Source organism: Cuculus canorus, chromosome 2 (genome assembly GCF_017976375.1).
Source record: "Cuculus canorus isolate bCucCan1 chromosome 2, bCucCan1.pri, whole genome shotgun sequence".
Lineage (NCBI taxonomy): Eukaryota > Metazoa > Chordata > Aves > Cuculiformes > Cuculidae > Cuculus > Cuculus canorus.
Window position 1 is genome coordinate 63,946,630 of NC_071402.1, and position 22,113 is coordinate 63,968,742.

The 22,113-nt window shown below is 42.1% G+C and overlaps 1 protein-coding gene across 1 annotated transcript in view; it reads left to right on the forward strand.

Moving 5' to 3' along the window:
- PARD6G (par-6 family cell polarity regulator gamma) overlaps nucleotides 1-22,113 on the forward strand; it is a 64,868-nt gene that overhangs the window by 14,300 nt on the left and 28,455 nt on the right. The gene's annotated exons all lie outside the window — the stretch shown is intronic.

The window sequence follows — 22,113 nt, forward strand, 5'->3', positions numbered from 1 at the left end:
AGGCTCTGTGGCCCTCCCCATTCAAGGAGGCAATGGAGAAGATGTTCTAGGGTAGTTTGTTTTGTTTGTGTGTGTCAGATGAGTGGAAATGTCTGTGGAAGAGGACTAGTGTTGCTAGCTCTCCATTCTTGTGCAGAAAATGCAAAGGCGGATGACCAGTCCTATTAAGTCTCCTTCCTGCAATGCCTGTTAAGGCTTGTGAATGTTCATGAATGTTCATGGTGGATCAGGTCATGAGAAATTGCTTGCATAACATGTCTGCAGCAGTAGATCGAGTTTATTCGTGTTTCGGGATCAATCCTATTTAAAATGCAGCTGTCCTTGCTCTGCTTGAGCAGACTGCTGGAGCCACTGAGTATCCCTGTCTCTGTGTTGGGAGAGTGGTTGCCACCAAATACTAATTGCAGAAGTAGGCAAATGAGAGAGAATAGTTGACTGTATGTGGAAAAAAATACTTCCTCCTCTTCTTCAGTAGAAGATGCGTCCTAGTTGTGGAGGTTTATAACTTGTAACCTTAATGGAAAAATGCAGTATTTCCTTTTTAAAAAGCTTTTCTTTTACCTGTTGCTCAGTGGAAGAATCATGCTGACAAATAAGGAAGCTCATAAAAGAGAGAAGACAGGCCCATGCCTTCTCACAAGTGGCAAAGCCTGAAAGCTTTCCCAACACGCGTTGTTCTGCACTTGCTCTGTAAAACTGAAGTTAACAGTAATTTCTGGCTTGTTCCTTTGATTAATAGCACCTTTAATGAGGGACTTCTGAATGTAACATTTGAGATTCATACTTGTGGATGCTCCCAAACAATCCTGTCCATTTCCTTTGCTGTGAAGAAGCCTTTAAAAATTGTTTCCTTCAACAATAGTAGGAGTTACTGAAGTCTTGTTTGTCTCTTCTTCCTTTAATCCCCGAATGTTTTCTCTGTCTTCCAGCTGAGGTAAGAGAGCAATGCTGGTCCTTCTGTTGGAGACCCGCACAGGAGAAAAAGGTGATTAGCACAAAAAATCAGTGTGCCATCCAGGGCATTGTGGTGTGCCTACAGTGCTTCAGCTCACACCCTAAACTCTGACTTCAGAGGCAGCAAATTAAGCTGACAGGGTTGGTAGTAAAATATGAGGCTAGTCGTGTGACTTTGGATCAGCCTGTTGGATCAGGGATCATAGCCCTTCAGTGAGAGAGCTCTTGGGAGGTGGCTGCCAAAGGTTGTTCTCTGTGTTGTAGAGTAGGGAGGGTTTGAGGGATCTGGGCGGAAGTATGCAGGCATGGAAAGACTGAATAGTTGAAGTTCAGGTGTTTTTGTAGCAGAACAAACTGTTTATCAACTGCATGATTAGTCATCTTATCCGTTTTCCCTGTTTATAGCTGGGTTATCCTTTCTCTTGTCAAATGATTTATACAATTGTGTTGAAATAGCTTAACTATTTGTTCCCAAGGTGGCAAAATTGGTAACTTACTCTTTGCACATCTTTTGCATAACCAAGCAACAATTTGTTAGTTTGATTTTTGTTTGCCTGGTTGTTTTTCAACTAAGCTTAGTTTTGCACTTTTTCAATTCAAAAGCACTTCCCTCACTTTTCCCCAGAGGCGAGCGACTTGCACACTGCTTGGACTTGTACCTACCAGGTTTGTGACCAGGTATGGGATGGCTATTTTATTGTGCTTCGTCTTTTTTATTCAAGTCTTGTAAACCTGAGATATTTTCAAGATCATAGTAGCTATTCCCTCCCCAGGCAGGGGATGTCAATGCTTATTAGCTGGTGTTTTTAATGAGGGCCTGAATTGCCATTCCCAGTGTGCTTGCAACAATTACTGTTCATAGTTTTGGGAGTTTTGAGGGCTATAGTGCATTTGCAGGTTATGTTTGAGTAAAATCAGCTATGACAAGTTTTTTATAGCTCGTAGTGATCCATCTGCTGGAAGTATGTAGTGTTCTCTTCTTCTTTCTTTTCTTCAATACCAAATTACAGTGCAGACAAAAATCCTAATTAGCAAACCAGGCTATAAAAGGATAAGGCAGTTTTCTTTTTACTTGCTTTCCCAGGCCGCAAGTATGGGTCATGTCCTGTGCTGTAAACTGGTGTGGCTGTTGTGACTGCATTAGCACTGTAGTGATTTGTATCAGCTGATGCTTTAGACCCAAGAATTTATTCACTTGGCTCTAGCTGATACCAGACATATCCAGAGCTCTCTCTGGAAGGTGCCTGCTGCTGGGGAAGGAATGGATGTCCCAGAGACCTTAGAACAATGCAAAGAATTATGCATGTGTTTGACTTACTCCATAGTAACTGAACTCTTGTGCTTTAGCCAAGACCTGCATGAAGGAAGAGCTTATCTGATGATGCATTTGATCATCATTTGTTCAAGACTCCATTTGTTCTGTGTCCAATTTAAACTACAGCACTTGAGACAATCTCTTGAATACTGGAAAAATATTTAAGTGTAAGCTATGAATTCAAGCAGAAACAAAGCAGAAAAAAAAATGAAAGGAGCTAGTATTACATATTGTGAGTGTGTTATGTTTTTCCTTCTATAATTAAATGGAATGATGATGTTCTCAAATCTTGCTTTAATGTGTGTCTCCAGAGGCAGAGTATGTGTTCATTACTGTTGCTCTTAAGCAACTTCCGTAACAATAACAGTAAATTAATGAATGCAGAGGCAATTTACCAATGCTCAAGCAAATGCTAGATAATTCACAGATTTTCCATTGATAAAATAGATTTTAAAGCTTTTTGAGGATTTAAATGATTTCGTGGTAGGTGTCCTACAAATAGGAGACAAAGTGCTGGACTGTCATCTGCTGGTTCTGTATTTCAGTTTATCTTTGTCAAGTATCACGCTTTTTCCAAGATTGTAAAGGGCAAAAAAAGTGAAGAAGCTGAAGAGCATTCTAACAGCGAATAACCCTAAAACACTTGTCTGCAGCTAACTGGAGCAGGGTCTTAGATATTAATTTAGTAAGTGCCACTAATGAACTGCAGCTGTTAATTGAAGTGGCCTGAAGTTGGAGAAAGATGATGTCTGATACCTGTACTGTGGTACATTTTGTGGTCTGGTAAACTGATAGTTGTTAAAACCCTTTAAGTACCATCTTCAGAAAATTGCTCTAAGGGTCTTTTCTTTTGTAGTTATATTTCAACAGTCGGTTACTGTAAGAGTAAGCCAGTACTGAACACCAGTTACTGCTTTTCTCCTTGAGTGATTAGAGCTACTGTCTGCTATCAGCGCTTGCTTGATCCAAAATCAGCAGGGAAGAATGTACATTTACCTGGTTGGGTTTTCGATTTGGCTCGTTTTAATTTACATTACATTAAAGATTGGAAGAGGCTGATTTTGCATACGGTTGAACAAAAGTATTTAAACTACTGTGCTGCGCAATATATTTCTGTATGTTCATAAGCAGTTCATAACTGCAGTTTTATTTACCTGGCAAAATTCTCTTCTGCTTGAAGTACCAACATCTGTGCTTAGCTTTCTTGTACTACAAAATCAGAGTGATCACACTCAGTTTTAAAATAAAAATGTGCTAATGGGAATCATGCCCAGGTCAGACTGAAAAAACCGATGGTGGGTTGTTTTATTGTCTTTCATACTCTAAGCAGATAATCCCCAGGAATGGTGGTTGGCTGTCTAACCACATGTGTTAAACGCAAACTGGCTTTGAGGCAGCAACTAAAATGAAACCTGTTTCCAGCTACTGAAAGCCTTAAACTTTCTGCTCAGCCTTCTGGAGTGGGTACAGTTGGAAAAGTTAGTCTTTCACGTCATCTTTTCAGTTCTTTAGTAGCCTTCCTGTTTCTTTTACAGCACAGGCATTGACTTCTCCTCCTCAAAATGTTGTATTTCTGAACAAGAACAGTGTGATTTTACTGTTCTTGTTAAAGGTCTCTGATATGTTAAATTACCAAGCACGTTGCACCACGTGTTGAGGGAAAATACTGAACTACTTCTGGGCTTTACATTGGTTGAGCTGTGTAGATTTTCACAATGGTCTTACAAGTCTGAGGCAATAAGGTAAAGGTAAGGGTGAAGAGAAGGTGGCTTGAGGTTTTCAGTTTATCTGCTCCTATATATGAGGAGGGGGGGGGGGCAGAAGGAAGTTTTCTGACACTGTAGCTCACTGGAGCACTGTAGGGTATGGCCCTACTGCTGGTCAGACTGTCCCAGGGTGGCTGCCCTGCCTCCTCTGCCCTGGTGCCGGTGTGACCAGGGGCTGAGGCCTCTGAGCCAGCTCTTCGAAACTAATTGTTTGAGTGAGGAGCTAGCATGGGATGGTCAGGCCCACAGCAGATCTAAAGAAACTCGAGGCTGCCTTTGCTTCTTGGGAGGAAGAACTTGTCTTGCCTGTATATAGCCTTTGGAAATATGCAACTCCACTGCATTTGGAAAGGAGGCAAATAATCTTGTCTTAGGTTTGACAAGATTAGGGGATGGTGGTAGATTTCATGCTAGTATAATAGGAATTGCTGCTAGGCTTAAATTAAATCCTTTCATGATTTTCCTCAGAAGCATTTCTGGTTTTGAGCTGGAAGGGTCTTCAATGCTTGTCAAGCCAAGTAATCTTTGTCCCAGTCAAATCCTTTGATATCTGAAGATAAGTAAAATGCAGCTGTTTATTCCAGTAAAGTCTGGAAAATTACTGTAAGGTCTCTGCTTCACCTTTCATGTGCAAATGATGAGACTGGGTAATCATTATCTTTCAACTACTTTATTAAGCATCTTTAAAACCATCATGTTTTATCTGGCTTGTCAGACATAAACACAAAACAGCATTGGATTTTTGTTGCTGTCCGGGTTAGCGATGCCTCGTGGCTGAGCAGAGCCAGCATGAGGCTCTACTCTCTCCTTCTTGAAAACTCAATTTTCAGAGTATGAGGACATTTGATTTTCATCACTAACTACTTTAATTGCAGCCAGAACACCTGGTAAGCAAGAGTTTTCAGTGAAAGCAGGGGAAAGTATGTGGAAATAGTATAGCCTACATATAGTATAGCCCTTGTGGGGTTGATTGATAACTGATAGTGGGGACTGTTGCAGGAATATACAGTGTGTAAATATTAGTAGTTGCACTGTACAGTCAGCATGGAACAGAAGCCTGGCAGAAATGTCACTGCTGCTGCTGCTCTGTCATTGGCAGCAAATGTTTGTTGCAGTTCTGTGTTAAAGCTACGTGGGATTTGGTTTCAAAGTGTAATAACTTAATAATAAAAATAGACTTTAACAGTTGATGCTTTTTAAAAATTGCATCATGCTAGTACCAGAATCACATATTCTGCTGAATTTAGACCTGAGGAACTTGTTAGGGAAGTTCACATTGGGAACATGTAAAGCCTTTAATAGGAACCTCTGCTTAACTTGGTGCTTTGCTTTAGCTGGTAACCCAGGTAAGAACAAGCAAATTACCATTCTTTTCTCACTCAACTCCTGTTTGTTGTCTTACAGTTGCAGATTGCTGCTCTGACAGTACTTAAAAAAGCAAACCAGAAGAACCCTCCAATTATATTTACTTAATTAATTATGTCTAAATACTCAAATTATCTCTATTTCTTATTTTCTTCCTTGATCTTACCCTTTTTATTTAAGATGGTAAAGCTGCTCTAACAGGTGGCTTGAAGTCATGAAAACAATGATAGGAAAGATTTGTCAAATGATCCACCTCTATTGAGGTTCCTATGAGGGAATTTTCCACTATTTATCTTTCCTTACCTTAGTAGTCAAAACAAGAGAATCTGTTTCCTGCTCATGGCTCAGGTTTTTTTCCTGTTGTGCCTAGCTGTCATTTCCCTTCTGTAAGTGATGGAAACAAGGATAATGTGCAGATAATGGAATACACTTGACAGTCTCTTCTTTGACCCTGGATTTTACCTGAAGAGACCTCACAAGTAACTTTTGTGTAGTGAGGGAGGGTAGGTAGCACAATCCAAATGCAAACATTAGCTCAAGGTTCAGGCCTTCTGAAGCACTCTAAACTTCTTAAATACACTAGAGGGCTTATGACAACTTCATTTGTAGACTCTTGTACAGAACACAAGCATTCAGTGAAGGATGTTTCTGCTAGATGTTTGTAGCTCAACAAATATAACTCAACTCAAACTATTTTAAGTGACTGAAAGCTCTTCTTTTGTCTTTGGACTGCCTGTGGTCTTGGGATTGCACACTCCAAATTTAAATGTGAAGTTAATATCGTGTAAAAAACTCTGAAATTTTTCAGCTGCAAGAGAGAAAGCAGTTTGGGGGAGGTTAAAAGAACTCTTTCTTGAAGCAGCCTCTGATGATGATCTACTTGAATCTTATTTTTTCCTCTGTGCTATGTTTAGAGTAGCAAGGAATCCTGTGGGAATATTAAGGAAACTATTAACCTAGAAAACTTTACTGTTGCTCTTGCTCCTCAGTCCAGTGCCATATGCTGACATCAAGTAACCTCTAAATACTTCACATGAACAACTTCTACACCACTCATCTTCTGCCCTCCCTTAATTTTTTGTATTTTTTCTGTTCTTCTTTCTCCCACTTCGTGCTTTTTCTTCCTTCCAGTTCTCGGCTTTCTACTCCATGCCTTAGTTTTTCAGTTGCTCTGCAAGGCCATCGGTCACTGGGCAGGAGAATGTGTGTTGGGTGAAAACATGCAAGTGCTCATGTCTGTTTTACTCCAAGCTGCCTTCTCATGCTTGGAGAACATTGGCATCAGTAGGATGGAGTAGCAGTAACAAAGCAGATATGGAAGTAGTGAGGAAAACCTGCATGATACTTTGGGTTTTAGCCCAATTTGTTTTCTTCTCTGATTATTCCTTTGCATTAGAAATAATAGAGGAGTTGAAGTTATAAAATAAACATTGTGAAAATTTGAAGGAGAATGTTTATTTAATTTGAATTTAGGTATGAATAAGAAATTATGTGCTGCCTGGTGTCTGTGCAAGTTGAAGAGCTGGAATCCAGCAAAGTTGGTGGAATGCGCCATGAGGGTACTGCACAGCTACCGAGCAGTGGAGGGCTTGGAGACAGCATTCCTGCCTTTTTAGCTGTTGCAGGTGAACATGACTGTTTCCTTCAAAGCTGAAGCACCAGCTGAAGATTTGAAAAGGCCTACGGCTCTTTTCCTCATCCCTGAATGCCACTGAGATGTGATAGGAGGAGGTTTGTCAGTTATGACCTTGGGTTGGGCACTGATGGCAACTGGTTTGTTCGCTTGATTAGCCTGCTTTATTGCTGCTCTGTTTTAATTCTTCCAAGCAGTTTGGTAGTTTTAATAGCATGTATCCAGCAGATGCAGTGATTTTGTTTACAAAATAATGCAGTCTTTTTTTGTGTACTTACTTTTAAATGCAGCTGACATGAGTGAAGGGGAGGAAAAAACACATTTGTTATCCAGAAAACCATAATGTTTCAGAAAGAATTCCCCCTGGACTTCAAGAATCTGAATGAATGAATAAATGAATGCTTTATAATAAAGCCCATAAATGAGTCCATGGGTAGTGTCTTTGTGGCTAGGAACAAGAAAAAAAAATAGTTCCCTAAGCCTGCATTCCTTGAAGCTGCATAATTCTAATGTGCCTTTTTCTTTGTAGAGAAAAATAAAAAAAAATAGAAGTATAGCACATTTGGAGTACAGTATGCAACAAGACATTTAAAAAAAATTGTTTCAGAGCAATTCTTAGTTGAGACAAAGAGTATCAATAGCAGGAGGAGCGACAATGTCTTCTGTGTCTGCGTTACTCCTCAGTCACTTGAAGGTGCACTAGACACTTGTGCAGTGCACTCATTGCTTTTAAAACTTTTGCCTGAATATTAGAGAGAGGAGTGGGTACCATACAGGAAGCAAACTTAATGTTTACACATCAAGCTCTGGTACAGGGTCTCTCCTCGAACCTGAATTGTCTTTAAAGCTACAGATCACCTCTTCATGGTGTGTTTTACCTGCACCTCTCTCAAAATGTGAGATTCTTGTTCTCAGTGTTAGACTGAACTTGGGTATTACAGTACTACACTTGAAAGTTCCTTCTTCATCCATTAGATGTCCATGAAGGAATTACTTTTCCATGATGTCTCCATGTATCGACTTGTTGTACCTGAGTGGTTGTATCCCAAGGGTTTCCTCTGGACAGACAATAATGGAAGACAAACGATGCTGCTCCTGATTTGCTAGTGAGCTTAACATTTGCAAGAGTGACTGCAAATGCTAATTCTGGCCATGATTTTCACTAGATCTGGCTAACACCTCCTCTTGTGTAAATAGGCCAAGCCCAGAGGCACATCAGATTCTTTTATTGTTTTAGTTGATTTCAGTAATTGACTGGTGCCTTTCAGACCTCTTCAAGGTATCTGTGCCTGCACTGGGCCATGACTATGAAAAACAGGAAACTTTTTCTGTTTAACTTAAGTCTTCAGTTCTGGTCTCTTGCCTTTTGCTTGTGGACGCAAACGTGCTGGTGAGAGTATTGCCAAATTTCCCCGTCCGTGTTGTTTTGGTTGACTTCACAGGCTGTGTGACAGCATTACCTGGTAGCTCTTGTCACAGTGTAGAGTTTTGGTGCATTAACATTTCTTGCACTGAAAGAGAGGAATTGAACAGCTGTCTCTAGGCTGCCGTGAGGGTCCCAGCCTGGGCCTAGGAGAGCACTGGCCTGTGCTGTATTTCACTTTATGTGGGATTTAATTTCTCTGTTCTTCATCTGTTTGGCTACCATTCCACAGCACACCTCCCCCTGCCACACGTGCAGTTTCTCAGGCACCTTACAGGGGACATACAGTGTAATGAAGTAGTATGGTACCTGTGGGTTGTATTAAAGGTTGTGTTAGAGATCATTCATTGCTGTAGACTGATCTGTGTTGTGCAAGCACTGCAAAGCACCTGGGGTAGGGGGAGGTGTTTAAGCTTGCCTCAGGCATGCCGTATCATCCAGATATGGATGGAGAGAAGGAAGAGCACTGGGAGGAACTGCAGACTGGATATCCATTGTGATTTAACATGTGCTGCTGTGGGCAAAGTGGCTTTGGCAGTACCTCAAAACCCATCTCCCCTCCATGAAACATTCCCTGAAGCCAGAAGCAGCTGGCCACAGGAGCCAGCTCATGGGTTGCAGATCACAGGAAACAGCTTGCTGCAATGAACTTGGCTTCCTCTGCTCAGATGACCCTCAGCAATGGTACCTGTCATCTGCTCTGGCCCTAGGAAATGCATAGCGGTAGTGAGCAAGAGAAAGGGTGTGGTTGGAGGTACACACAAAGCCCTGTCTCAAAGTGAGCTTCACCGATGTTGAACCCCAGACCGTGTGGAGAGCATCTTTGCAATTAACTTTTCCTACCTCTGAGTGCCTGGAGTGAGGCTAGACAGCAGTATTTCCTCAAGTGTTTTTTTCAGAACTGTACCGCGGATGGTCCCAGTTCGGTTGGTAAATGGTGACTATGTCCCACACCCTTCCTTTCACCAGTTGCATACTGAGTTCCCAGAGCCATATTACATCATGAGGAAGTACTGGAGATGCAGAGTGTGATGTGGGTGCCTTTCTACCCTGATGAGTGTCTTACAGTGTGGGTAGCATGCTCTTGAGTCTTGTTGGTCTGGTTTATGGGTGTGTTCTGCTTATCTTGGAAAATCAGAGTCACTAGCTCCATCTGTCTTCAGAAATGTCACTGCCTTTGTCTCAGACCACTTCAGTTCCATGTGGGTGTCCCAGGAGAACTGAAAGAGAAGTGTGAAAAAGGTACTTCTGTATGTTCAGCAGCAGCAACCATGAGAGGAAACTGTTTCCCTGCTAGTGTAAATCTGGTTAGCTAGATTGCTCACAACCACTTGCTGAATGGTACGCTTCCCTGGTGGCTCTCCTGCAACTGGTATGGACTGAGCAATTCCAGCAAACCAGGTATCCCTGGTTTTAAAGACCTCCTGGCACTACAAGACATGTCAGTGACATGAACACGTGTTGCTGGATAGCTGCTTACACAAAGAAATAGCAAGAAATTGCATCCCTGCTGACGGGGGATCGCTGTGGAGGAAATGCTGCCAGAGGTGTTTCTGGGGTGGTGCTGAGGTCTGAAAGTTCATAAGAGTAGCTTGCTGCAGTCCTTTGTCTGTAAGACGCACAAAGGCTCTGGTACTTGCATCCCTCTTGTGTGATGGGGCTGTGTCAGCTCATGCGGACTGGCATGGTTTACAGAGCAGAATGTGTTCATGCTCATGTGCAGTTGTAGAGTATGTTACTCAGATTAGGTTCCTTCTGTCTTGCTTAAAACATGGTTCCGGACTCTTAGTGTTTGTACCATTTCAAGGAAAACTTAAGATTTGTTTATGTTATTAGCTTTCACGCAGCCTAAAATAAATCAGGAATGCTTGTTATTCAATGTAGTGAATTAATCTCTCTCCTCTTGAATGTGGTGCTTGGCTACAGTGCACATGGATGGGTTTTGCCAGCGGATTGAATGCCTGAATACCAGAAGCAGTGTGCTTTGGTGCAGAGCTCAGGATCAAATGGGAAGCTTTGTCCTTGTGCAGATGCAGTCTGGGTCTCTCTGGGCTCACATCGAGTAACTTGCAATTGTGTATTGACCTCTTTGTTTGCTTGTAGTGGTCTAATGGTTCTGAGATTGCAGTCTTCATATCACTGAGGTTTCTTCCGGGACCTACCTACTGACAAAGTTTTAGTAGAATTCAGAAAGCAGAGGAAGACAGAACACGTGGGAAATTTTAAACATCTATGGGAAAGATGGTGAAAGAACTGGAAACCAGCAAAATCTCACTCTTTTTAAAAAGAAACCTAGTAAGGGTTTGGATTCTGAACTGACATACTCTGTCTGCAAAACCTCCCTTCGGAGATCTTTTCCCTGAAGACATTTTTTTATGTAGTTAAAACATTAATCATTTTAAAACAAATAATCAGCTTAACTATTTCTTAGTGTTTGCAAACAGCTGGCTTGAAAATGCATGTGCATTTCAAAACAGTGGCTGTTCTGAACAGCAATTTGAGAGACATTAGGAACTGATACGTTGCTATATGGCTAGAGTGGCTTTTGGAGGCACTGCCAGGAAGGACATCGGAAGGAAGCTGAATGTTGAATTTGGGCAGTATAGTACAGAATATGGTTCAAGACTTTTATCTGTGTCGATGACACTGATGGTATTGGCATTTTGAAGAAACAGTGGTTGCATGTGATATTTATCTATACTTGAACAGATGTTGAGATTTAGATAAACATCTTGGCAGCTTGAATGTCAGTAAAATAAGGCAAGTTTTGCTGCAAGGTATGTGAAAGAATAGAGCTGCTGAAGTATAGCCCTGAATTTGCTTGCATTGTAGTGCATCTGTTGGGAGCTTTTCTTTTCACTGTTCAGAATGGTGTTTCTTTCAGAAACAGAGACAGTAGGAGGCTGATGATTACCAAGGCACTAGTTCACACAAATGATGCATCTGCCAGTGTGGTGGCACAGTCACTGCCACTAGCCATTCCTGAATAAAGTAATCATTTCCATGATAAAACGTGAGCTTTTGCAACTAACTTTTTATCATCTCACTGCTTTTGCACAGGGCTGATAAGCTTTTCTTGATGAAAAAAAATCTTCAGGTGTTAAGACACTTAGATCCCATGCCACTTAGTTGTTTTTAATGATAAGATGAGGGGGGAAAAGATAACTAAAGAGATTGGGTGTGTTGTCTAGTGCATCTTCAACTGGAGGTCTACATCAGCTGGGAAATAGGTGCCAGATAATGACTTTAAAAGAGTTAAGATGAATGATCTACTCAGAACACATGTATACGTGTCTGACTGATTTACTTTGGTTAAAAAATACTGTAAAATGGACAGTTCCGCTGTTTTGGGTGTTTTTGAAGTTGTTTCCTGTCTGGTTTTTTTTCTCTTTCTCTCCATGCACCAGCGTGATACAACTGCTATACTCTGCTACTTATTATTTTACCCTGATTCCTAGTCCTCAGAAAGGGACAGTCACCATTAACAATATGGATAGGTGGCAGCCTGGCGTGATGAGTTTCAAAGCTGAGGTGCTAGGTTCAATTCAAACCCTATAAAGACTCCAAGGAGCTGAACTGTTCCTCTGAAATGGTTTAGAAGATTCTCAGTCCTCGCACATGAAGGCAGTTGAGTCTGACAGCTCAGAGGATCTGACATGACCACTGCAAGACAAAAACCCTCATATGTGTGGAAACTTGTTTGCCCAGTGTATGTGTAAATTTGGAGCAGGTAAACAGCTGTTTCTCTTCAGACATAGGTTCCTTGTCTGTTTTCAAAGCAAAAGAAGGTGTTTAAAGGGAAGTCTACAACCACAGTAATCTTCCTCGTAGTCATCTCCATGTGCATCTCTCTGGAAATGCTAAATGTGGTACCTTGTGCCTGATGTTTAAGCAAAAATTTATATAAATGCAGGAGTTTTATTTTGACTGTTTTGAAACTGTGTGGTTTGCAAACTTTTTTTTTTTTTTTAACTGATATATATTTACAAGAAGTCTGGGGCATTTGTACTCTCTGCTGCTGCTCTCTGAATGGCAAAGCTGGAGAGGAAGTTACTTTGCGTAGCCATTCAGTAACTTTTTCAGCCAGGCCCTCTTAAGATGAAGAATTTTCATTTTAAATTGCCTTCATTCTTTCAAAGCAAACAAAACCAACAGCTTTTTTTTTTTTTTGTACTTTCACTAGCTTCTGCAGCTGCTAGGAGGTGTTATGTGTCCAGCTTTATTATCTCAGCAGAAGTTGGGTAAACAACTCCTGTGCTAGCGTGACACATTTAAAACAGACATAGAAAAGCTGTTTCAGAGCACATCACTTCTGTATGTAAAGAGAGGAGCTATATTCTGGGTATGTTGTCTCGTGTACCTGGATTATCTTTGTGAGGCAGGTGAGATACCAGCTCCTTAAATAACAACTCTGATCTTAAACAAGCTTTTCATAATGCGGTTATTTGACTCATCAGCTGCTGGCAATAGCAGCTCAGGTCCATTTTGCTTGCCTAGAAAGGGGTCCCTGGGAGAGGCCTTGTGGAGGCTTAGCACAATTTGCTCTCTGCAACTGCATTAGTCTTCATTTTCTCCTGTGTTTGGGATGCAGCGTGGTGCTAAATTGGTTAAGCTTGGGGCTTGAGATCCTTTCCTGAGCTGCTCTGTACAGCTCCATGGTGTTTTTGCAGAAAAGGGAGAAAGACCTTATTTTGGAATATTGCTGCCGTGTCTGCTGAATCATGACCATGGAACTGCTGAAGGGGGTCTGTGCTAAATAACAAGTGTCATATGCCAATGGTTATTTTTGGTGGTTTCAATTACAATCCTCCTTTCTCCAAGAACCGCATTGGGGTTTGTGTAACTGGATGCTGAATCGCATCAGCAAAGCCACTGAGTACCTAAGCCAAATCCAAAGAAAAGTGGACACGTTTGCAGCAATGTGCCCGGTTTTCTCAGCTGTTCCAGCCCATGACCCTCAGTTTCTTCCTTGTATAAACATGGATGGAAGCAGTCAGGGACATTTTTGTTCAGGGGCAATACCAGGAGGCTTAACCGGGAAGAGCCAGCACAGAGGATAGAGCAGTGGTTAGGCTTTTCAGGCTTTGTCTCAGTGGGAAAGTATGAATGCATTTAATACTGTATTTGCACTCTTGGTTGGCTGGGACCCAGCCCTGGCCACAGCGCCTGCTGATGCCACAGGGATGCTTTGGCTTTTTGCACATGTATTAAGGAAAAGCACTTTGGGAGCTTATTAGTAGGTTAGGAAGAGCAACCTTCTTTGCCTACTTTCACTCTTCCCTTTTTTTTTTCTTTCAGCAAGATTCACTGTTTAGACATCTTATGAATGAATGGTGGAAAGTCTTTGACTTCTGTTTTGAGGCGAAGCCAGGAGTGACTAACATTCCTTAATCTGATTTTATTGCACATTCTTGTCTTGGATATGTTTTCGCTTTTTTTCCCTGATGAGAAGAGGAAAACAATCCCTGATGCAAGTGACTTCTAAGCTCTGTCTTCCTGTACCTCTACGTGTAGCTCTCTGAATCCATTTGGGAACTGACTGTGTGTTGTTTTGTTTTCATGCAAAAGATCTTTTTGCAAACTGTGACTTGAATAAAAGCAGGAGGGAATTCAGATGCTGGAGTGCCAGTGTCAGCTGAGGCAGGCAGCTGATAATCCTTGCTCTGTTCCGTACATTCATTAGCATTCTAGAAATACATGATGTGTCTGTTTCCTGATTAGGAGATCTCTAGTCAAATGCTCATTTTCTCACAGAAAACAAAGTATTAGGGATTTCTCTGGAAAAATTTAGGAACACCTTTCAGTGTACATAACTGGCTTTTTTTCATTTGTAGTTTTGCTGTCCTCTATTTTTTAGGGACCTCTGTGCATCCCAGTGAAGCTTTTGGCATAGAAGCAAAGTGCACTAGCTTTCTCTCTACACTCCCATTAATTCAAATTTCTGCTGCTTCCTTTAAACAGCAGATGTGGGAGATGGGCTTGACAGGAGTTGAGAGAGTTGAAAATGGTTTGAAGGAAAAGTGATCAAAGCTGACTATTATCACTGAAATATGAGTGTTGCTGTTGATGCTTGTTTATAGCTTGTTAAGTCTTACATATGTGTACAGTTTCATTTTATTGGCAGATGGCTTTTAAGTAAAATAATGACTTCTCAGTGTGTTCTCCTAAAGTGAAACACTGCTTCCTTCCTCTCCCTCCCCAAAGTGAAGTTTAAAGTCCACAGCTACCAGGAGTGCTCCGTTCTACCAAAGACAAAATGTATCCTGTTTGTTTAATAAATAATCAGCTGGCTTTGATTTTTGGTTTAATTTAGTCCAAGTGCTTGGGGGTGGATAGATGGGAATGCAGGATTGGGGGTGGAGACTTTCAAGGAAAAACTCAAGGAGTAGAAAATTAAAGTAGCAGAGGATGTATCCTCCACCCAGGCTAGGGAGACAGCACTGGGGCGCTTGCTGTTGCTCATAGCTTCAAAGGATAAAACCGTGATTCTTGAGAAAGTATGTTATAGTTAAGGTACTACTAGTTAGGTATACTTCAGCTGCTTTATTTAGCTGTGGCAGTGCTGGGTGGTTTTATTTGCAAAGCCCTTGCTTATAGAGCCTGGGGTCAAGTTCTGAGGCACTTCTGCAAGTTATCTAGTTTTCATAGTTACCAAGGAAAAAACTTCTGACCTGAAAACATAAGCAGAATGAGTATCTAAGGGTCTGGTTGCACAAACACTGGTACAGGCAGTTGCATTTTGGCTGCTTCTGTGCTCTCTTGGCCGGTCATGAACTGGTTTTGCTCCAGAAGCCACATAGTTGGTTGGGTTAGCATGGTGCCAAGCTTGGATTCCTGTGCCTGGTGTCCAGAGCGGGCTAGGAGAGCAGCTGTCTGTCGTGGGCAGGAGAGCGGTGCCCTTGGCCTTAGCACTCCAGGGGTAAACAGAACTACGTGTAGTTTTGTTTGGGGTTTTTTTGGTTTTTTTTTCCTCTGTGCTGTGCCCTCTTTTGAGGGAATGAAGTGGAGGAAGGGAATCTCAATTCATAGCTAACACCAGATATACACCATACTATAAACAGACATTTGCTCTACTGCACCTAGCTTTTTCTAGCAGATGTGGTGTGAACAGTTTTTTAGCTGTGTTAGCGCAGGTACCTGTGCCTCCAAAAAGGGTCACTAGGTGACAGCGAACAAGTGCCTCTCCTCTGAGGTCAGATTTCTTCAAAACTTCAGTAATGCTTGGTGATTAAGCCAGTGTGGAAGGAAGGAAGTAGGTGGTTTCCAGATGCTAACCTCAGTCCTTCAATGGTGACTCTCAACCATGGGGACTGAAAGGAGAGGTAGCCTCACTGAAAACTGAGTGCCTCTCTGTGAGGAGTGGGACTGAAGGAGGCTGCTGTTTGAGGGCAGAGAAGGAAACCCTCCTGAAAGGACGGGTGGTCTGGCTTTGTTACTCACACTGTGTCCCTAGCTTGATTTCAATCTCACTTTACATGCACCAAGTTACCGTCATTGCTTCCTGAACCAGCTGGGGAGAATGGTCGAAGCAATTGCCATCAGCCTTGAGAGCATCAGTGTCTGGTGTGATGGAGGGAGGAAATGAAGTGCCAGCATGTTGAGGTAAAACACATTCTGAAGAGGATGAAAACTTATCTGCTGAAGTTTTGCCACTTAGACCCAGTTTTCTGTAGAACAGCAGTTCTTTGCTTGGAAACGTCTTTCATATTGCTATTGCATTGAGGCTTGTAAGACTTTGATTTATAGTATGCATGCTAATAAGAATGTATTGTTTTTTGCCCTTGAAATGAACAAAAGCACTCCTACTCAGTATTTTCTATCTGGAGAAAAGTACACTGTTACCCTTGTGCTGTCCTCTCCCCTTTCCCAAGCATTCCTTTGTGCAATGAGGAGTTGCTGCAGATCCGCTGTGTGGTTTGTGCAGGCTGTTACCCCTGTTGCCAAAAGCTAACCCATGCCTCTCTTCGTGCTGGCAAAGGTGAGTCTTTTGGAAAACTGAGGAGGGCATTCATGTGGGAGAGGAAAAAGTACATGGTCCTGTATTAAGCTGAGACAGCAACTGAAAGTCTTGGGAGTGTTTTGACTATTGCGTGAAGCTCTTAGAGGCATATGAAAGCGGGGGAGGAACTTACTTTCTCTGCCAAACCTTCCCACAAGTTACAATCTCTTTTTAAAAGACAGTTTATAATAAAGGACCAAATTGTGCTTTCAGACCTTGCAGTCTACCAAAGCGTCCAACTTTTCTTGCCCTGTGGCCCTACACTAACATCCTGAAAGCCTGGTGGAAGGTGGTGATAAGGCCCAATTTTGGGGTGAGGTTCCTCGGCTAGGGAGCTGTGAGTTAGCAGATCATCTGGGTAGCTGCAGCCTTTCCTGCTCCAACAGTAACTGGCCTTGCAGGACCCTCTGTGCCAGTATCCTTGTTCTGGCTGCTGCTTCCCAGCCACCAATTCCCTCCCTGGTCCAGCAGCAGCGTGGCACACAGCTGGTGTGATATATATCTCTATGCAGTGTCTTCCTCCTCCCTCGCAACTCCCAGGCTTGAGCCATTTTCTCAGCAGTACTGCAAGTAGGGGAGGCCACTTCAAAAGTAGCTGTAAAAGTTGCTGTTAAAGTCATCCAGCGTGGTCAGTGACAATGGCAAACTAGAGAACATCTCAGAAAAACATGCTTCCACAACAGAGTGGGATGTATTCATCAATAAACCTAGCACACTAGCATCTGAGAAGCAGTTTGGCCCAGAAGGAGCAGTGAGGAATGAGAAGGCGAAGAGGCTTAGGAACTTTTCCTTCTATTTTTCCCTAAATTAAACATTACTTGAGGGAGAAGAAAATAGGTCTGACTCTGGTGCAGGGTAAAGGCATTGGAAGATAGCTATGTCTGCTTTTCATGTTTTCATTCGGGTCAGAAGGGTACTTCTGAAGTAAACCTCTTGATTTCCATCCCCCTTCCTGCCCCTTGTGCTGGCTGGCATTGCAGTGCAACATCAGGGTGTGCAAGCTGGATACTTTCTACCTAAAACAAAACTAGAGACTGCATTCAAAAAGCCTGCCCAGCTCACCTGGTATAAGTTTGTTTTGTGGCAGGAAAACTGGTCTGAAGTAAAAGCCTTGTAAACCCTTAGTCTGAATATTGGGACGTTCTATATCATTGTCTTATATATTGCTTCAAGTGGTCAAATAACTTGGTCGTACAGAGCTAGCTTTAGTGTGGTGGTATAGTAGGACAAACTGCCCAGATGACTGGCTGGAAATGATGAATCTCATCCTTCTGTGGATGCAGACGCTATATGCAGACCCCACATGACAGTGGAGATGTGTGACAGACATGTCCCCTTCCAGTGGATTTGGGTTTTATAATTTATTTTTTATAACTGCGTTTCAGTGTCATTGAAAGTTGCCAAGAGCCCTTTTTTCATCTTCTTGCTGTCTCTCTCTTCCTGGGAGATAAATGACTTGTCTCACTGTAGAGGATTGTACTAAATGGTCTTGAGGTGCTTTCCCAGACCCTGCATATCAAACTCCTGTACGAGTGGTACATGGTAGGAGTTTTCCTCAGCTGTTACGAGCTCCCTGGGAGGTATTTAGGAATGCATACGTACTTTTCACCATAAGCATATGCCTTTTGTTGATCTTAGTGTATTTTGCCCAGGTTCATATGGTTGGGAAGGTGAATAAGAGAAAATTAAACGAAGGGAGGAACAAGAGGCATGCTTTTCCTCTAGAACAGGGTAAGAAAGGATATCATGAGAAAGATCAAACCCACTAGAAGTTAGGTACTGGCTTTCTTTATGGGCACTGCTTATTTAACATTGGCAAGGTGAAGGAGGTAGTGTATGTCCTATGTGTGCTACAATTTGCCTGCAGCCAGTTTCTGGCTGAGCAAATTTTACCTATGTATGAATGGGTGGAGCAAATGACAAGTCAGTTTCTCTGTCGTCTCCTAAATCCCACTGGAATTGTTGTTCCGAAAGAACACAGTTTAGATATATGCTAAAGATCCCATGATGCAGTCTACTGTGTTCTTGGAGATGGAGCTTCTCACCCTTTACCCTTCATGTGTCTGGATTACTTTGTTTTCAAACATGCTTGATCTGAAGAGGTGTGTTATCCTGACCCTCTGAAGTCCAAGTCTGCTGTTTGCCCCATGTAGCAAATGACTGGCAGTTTGAAAAATACAAGTAAACTTGTGCAATGCTGTTTTCCTTGGATTACAATCTCACTGCTGTAATTCCCAACACCATCTGTATAACTGCTTGCTTTCTGTTAAAACTGAAACCCCAAAGCTGCAAGATGTCTTTTTTTCAGAATGGAGGAAAGAAGAGTATCTTGCTTCCTCTTCCCTCTCCCCTCAACATATGAAATTACCTAAGATGGGAGAGGAGGGAGCATTATTGATTGATGTGAATAGTCAATAAATAAAATCTAGTCTGAATTAAGGAGGTTGTGTGTTAAACGTTACATGCCTTAAAAAAAGCACAAAGCTCATCATGCTGTATGTTTGGCCTCAGCCAACTTGGGAAGCAATTCTGACCATTGACCAGCCATTAATTGGCTTGTGTCTGTGTGGCTGGGATGTACTCCTGACGCTGGAGAGAGCAGTGTGTAGAAGGCTTGCTTGATTTGAAGCTCTGAGGTGAATATGTGTCAGTGTTCCTTAAACCCTTGAGGGTGCTGGTGACATGATGCAGTTGCACAGCTCGGCAACTCAGTTGTTTGCAGAGTTACTGAGTTTGTAGAGAAGCTACACAGAGAGAGAAGAATGCAGAGAGAAGCTTGTGTTCTTTATCTTGCCTCTCCTTGGGGAGCCTGCTGCTTGCAGTGGTGGTTTGCCATGCTGTGCTCTGTTCGGGTACATCAAATGTTTGCTGTGAAGTAGCTGAGTGGGAGAGAAGCCTAGCTTTGGTGGCTAGACTGGTTTTTGAACTGATGATGACTTCATCTTCTGACTATGCAATGTGTCTCAGACTAGGTCTGCTGGAGACACACCTGAGTAACTTCAGTTGTGGAGATTATTAAAGAAAAATGCTCCCCCTCTAGTTATAATAAAACTTCAGCCATCCATTTCCTGAGTCTCAGGGTAAAGGTAGGCTCTGAGGGAGCTATTACATTACTTTTTTTTTTTTTTAATTAATTTCTCCCATGTTGTTTGACCAGCACTTAATGCCAGCGTTGCTGGATCAAGTTAAGTTCAGAAGACCTAGTTTTGCTGTCTTTATTTGAGAGAAGGAAATAGTATGCTACTCTGTCCTAGAAAAGGAAATCCTCCCTGGATCGAGGCATAAAAACTTGATTCCATTTAAACATGGCATGTTTAGCAGGAAAGGGCTGGAGTGCCTTGAACCTGCTTGGGTTCAGACTTTTTGTTGTCCAGCCCAGTTTCTGTTAACTTCTTAAAATGCTCCCTGCTGTAGTTCACTTGTGTTGGAAGCTGCTGTTCACCTCCTTGACTTTCATATCTAACTTGGTAATTGTAAGGCGTAAGGACTTCACAGCAGGCTCTTGACTGATGAGTCTCCTCTACTTAGTAAGCAGAAGTGACCTCAACAATGTATTATGAATCTCCAGGTCTCGGATTCATTCAATCTGAAATTAAGGTTGCTTTGCGTTACAGCTTAGTGGGCACCTGCACTGGGCTGTACCTACTTTATAGGGTACGCTTCTACCCCTACTTTTAAAGCTGCATTTCCTGTCACCTCCATCTCAGAGCCTGTAGAATCTAGCATTGTGTTCATTTATGGGGATAGAAAAGTGTGGAGCTCATCCTGCTTAACAGCATCTCTTTTTTTGCTACTAAGCCAGATGCTTTTGCATGTGGCCTTGGGTGCAAATCATGTTTCAGCAGGTTGAATGGAAGGATTAGTAAGACCCAGCTGTTGGCAGGAAGGCATCTTAATGTCAGTGTTCATGGCATGAAATCGATTGGGTAAGCACTGTTCTTGCCTATTACTGGGGAACTTTTTTTTAACCATGTTAATCACTGTGGGAAATCTGGAATCAAACATTTAAACTTTTTTCCTCCCCCTAAACTGAGCCTAATATCCTGGGGATTCTTGGGTTTGTTTTTAATGACCGCTGGGAGAAATAAGGACCCTGCCTTTGAAAATGTGATAGGCTTCTGTTCTGGTGTGACTTGACTGGGGCTGCACAAAATTTCATTGTTCAAACTCTGAAATAGGTTTGCAGTCTTGGTGCAGAAAAATCAGGCACCTTATGGACAACAAGATTTTGAGGAATCAGAGATGTGTCCAGGGAGCTGCTTAGGGTTAGAAAATTAATCTTTCTTGTTCGCTCACTTGCTATATGCCAGTTTTCACTGCAAGTGTTGTAGGCTGGCTGCTGGCACATGAGGAGTTCTGCATTTCTCATAACTGATAAAATCATATAGCAACGTGTTGCAGAACTCTTGACCTTAGCTAGGAAGCAACATGACTGCCATTCACTCAGTACTGGCAAGTTTTCTCAAGAAAAGAGATTAAAGGATTTTTAAGATAGCTTTTCAGATGCCATTTCAGTAGAGTAGGTAATGGTCATTTGTCCTGGTGCTTGTAGACTGTAAATCTGGCATTATGCTTTCCAGGGTAACTTGTTCTTAGTCAATGTATACCCTGTAAGCCAAATATTTCTATATCTGCCATAGGCATAAAATGAGCTTGAATAGGCTGATAACCAAGATATGACTATGGCAGAGGCAGTGACTAAGGTGGAAAAGCAATGGATTGTTAATGTGTGGGCTGTCTTTAAAAGAGCATATTGTTTTTCAGAGTTCTTCCATTGTGCATGGCAGGGTGTTTACCTTGGTTTGTAGTCATCAGTGATTTTCTCTTTAGATAAGTGACCAGTAGCTGAGCTGTCAGGCAAATGGTTTCATGCCTGCACAACCCAGGCACCTAAAGGAGAACCAAAAACACAAACCTAGGGCTGCATATTGTGTGGTTGCTGCGTTTCATAACTGCTGTAAAACAATCACAGTGGGGCTTTTCCTTTTCAAAATGTCAACACAATAGAAACATTTCTTCTGAAGAAAGAACAAATGGAAGAGGAAGGCTCTAATTGCCCTTTAAAAACAAAATCCCTATCTTGCTGTGCTGCTTCTGGTCTAAAATTAAAAAGTTAGATTAATCTTTGAAGCAATTCAAGAATCTCCAAGTGGGTTTCCTCTCTCCACCCAGCATGTGCCTGGATTACCCCACTCTCTTTAGGAGCAAACCTTTCCTAGGGATGAGCTGAGTTTTGTTTGTTGTTGCCAGGAGCAATGAAATGGATTCGAAGTTGGGGAGGTGAGGGGCGCAGCACACTGATCTCTCTTCCCCTCTTCTCCAAAACAAATAAGGGTTGGATTTTTATTAAAAACATGACTAAGTTTTATTTCTTAAATGAAAACACACACTTTATTGACTTTTTAAATCGGGTCTAGCCCTTCTAGTCATGTTCTATTAAGTGTGCCTTCTCCCAGTCTACCTGCAATCACTTGCAAGTGGAGTTTAATGAAGAGTATGTTTTTATGTTTTTATAGTAAAGAGGGAGGAGATCAGGCCCTGGTTGCTCTGCTAATTAGACTCTTCGAGGAAATCTATCCCCAGCGCTCGTCTCTATTTCAATTACTTTGACTCCTCTTCCTTTGTGCCTTTGCGGAAGGGGAGCTGCTTTGCCAGCAG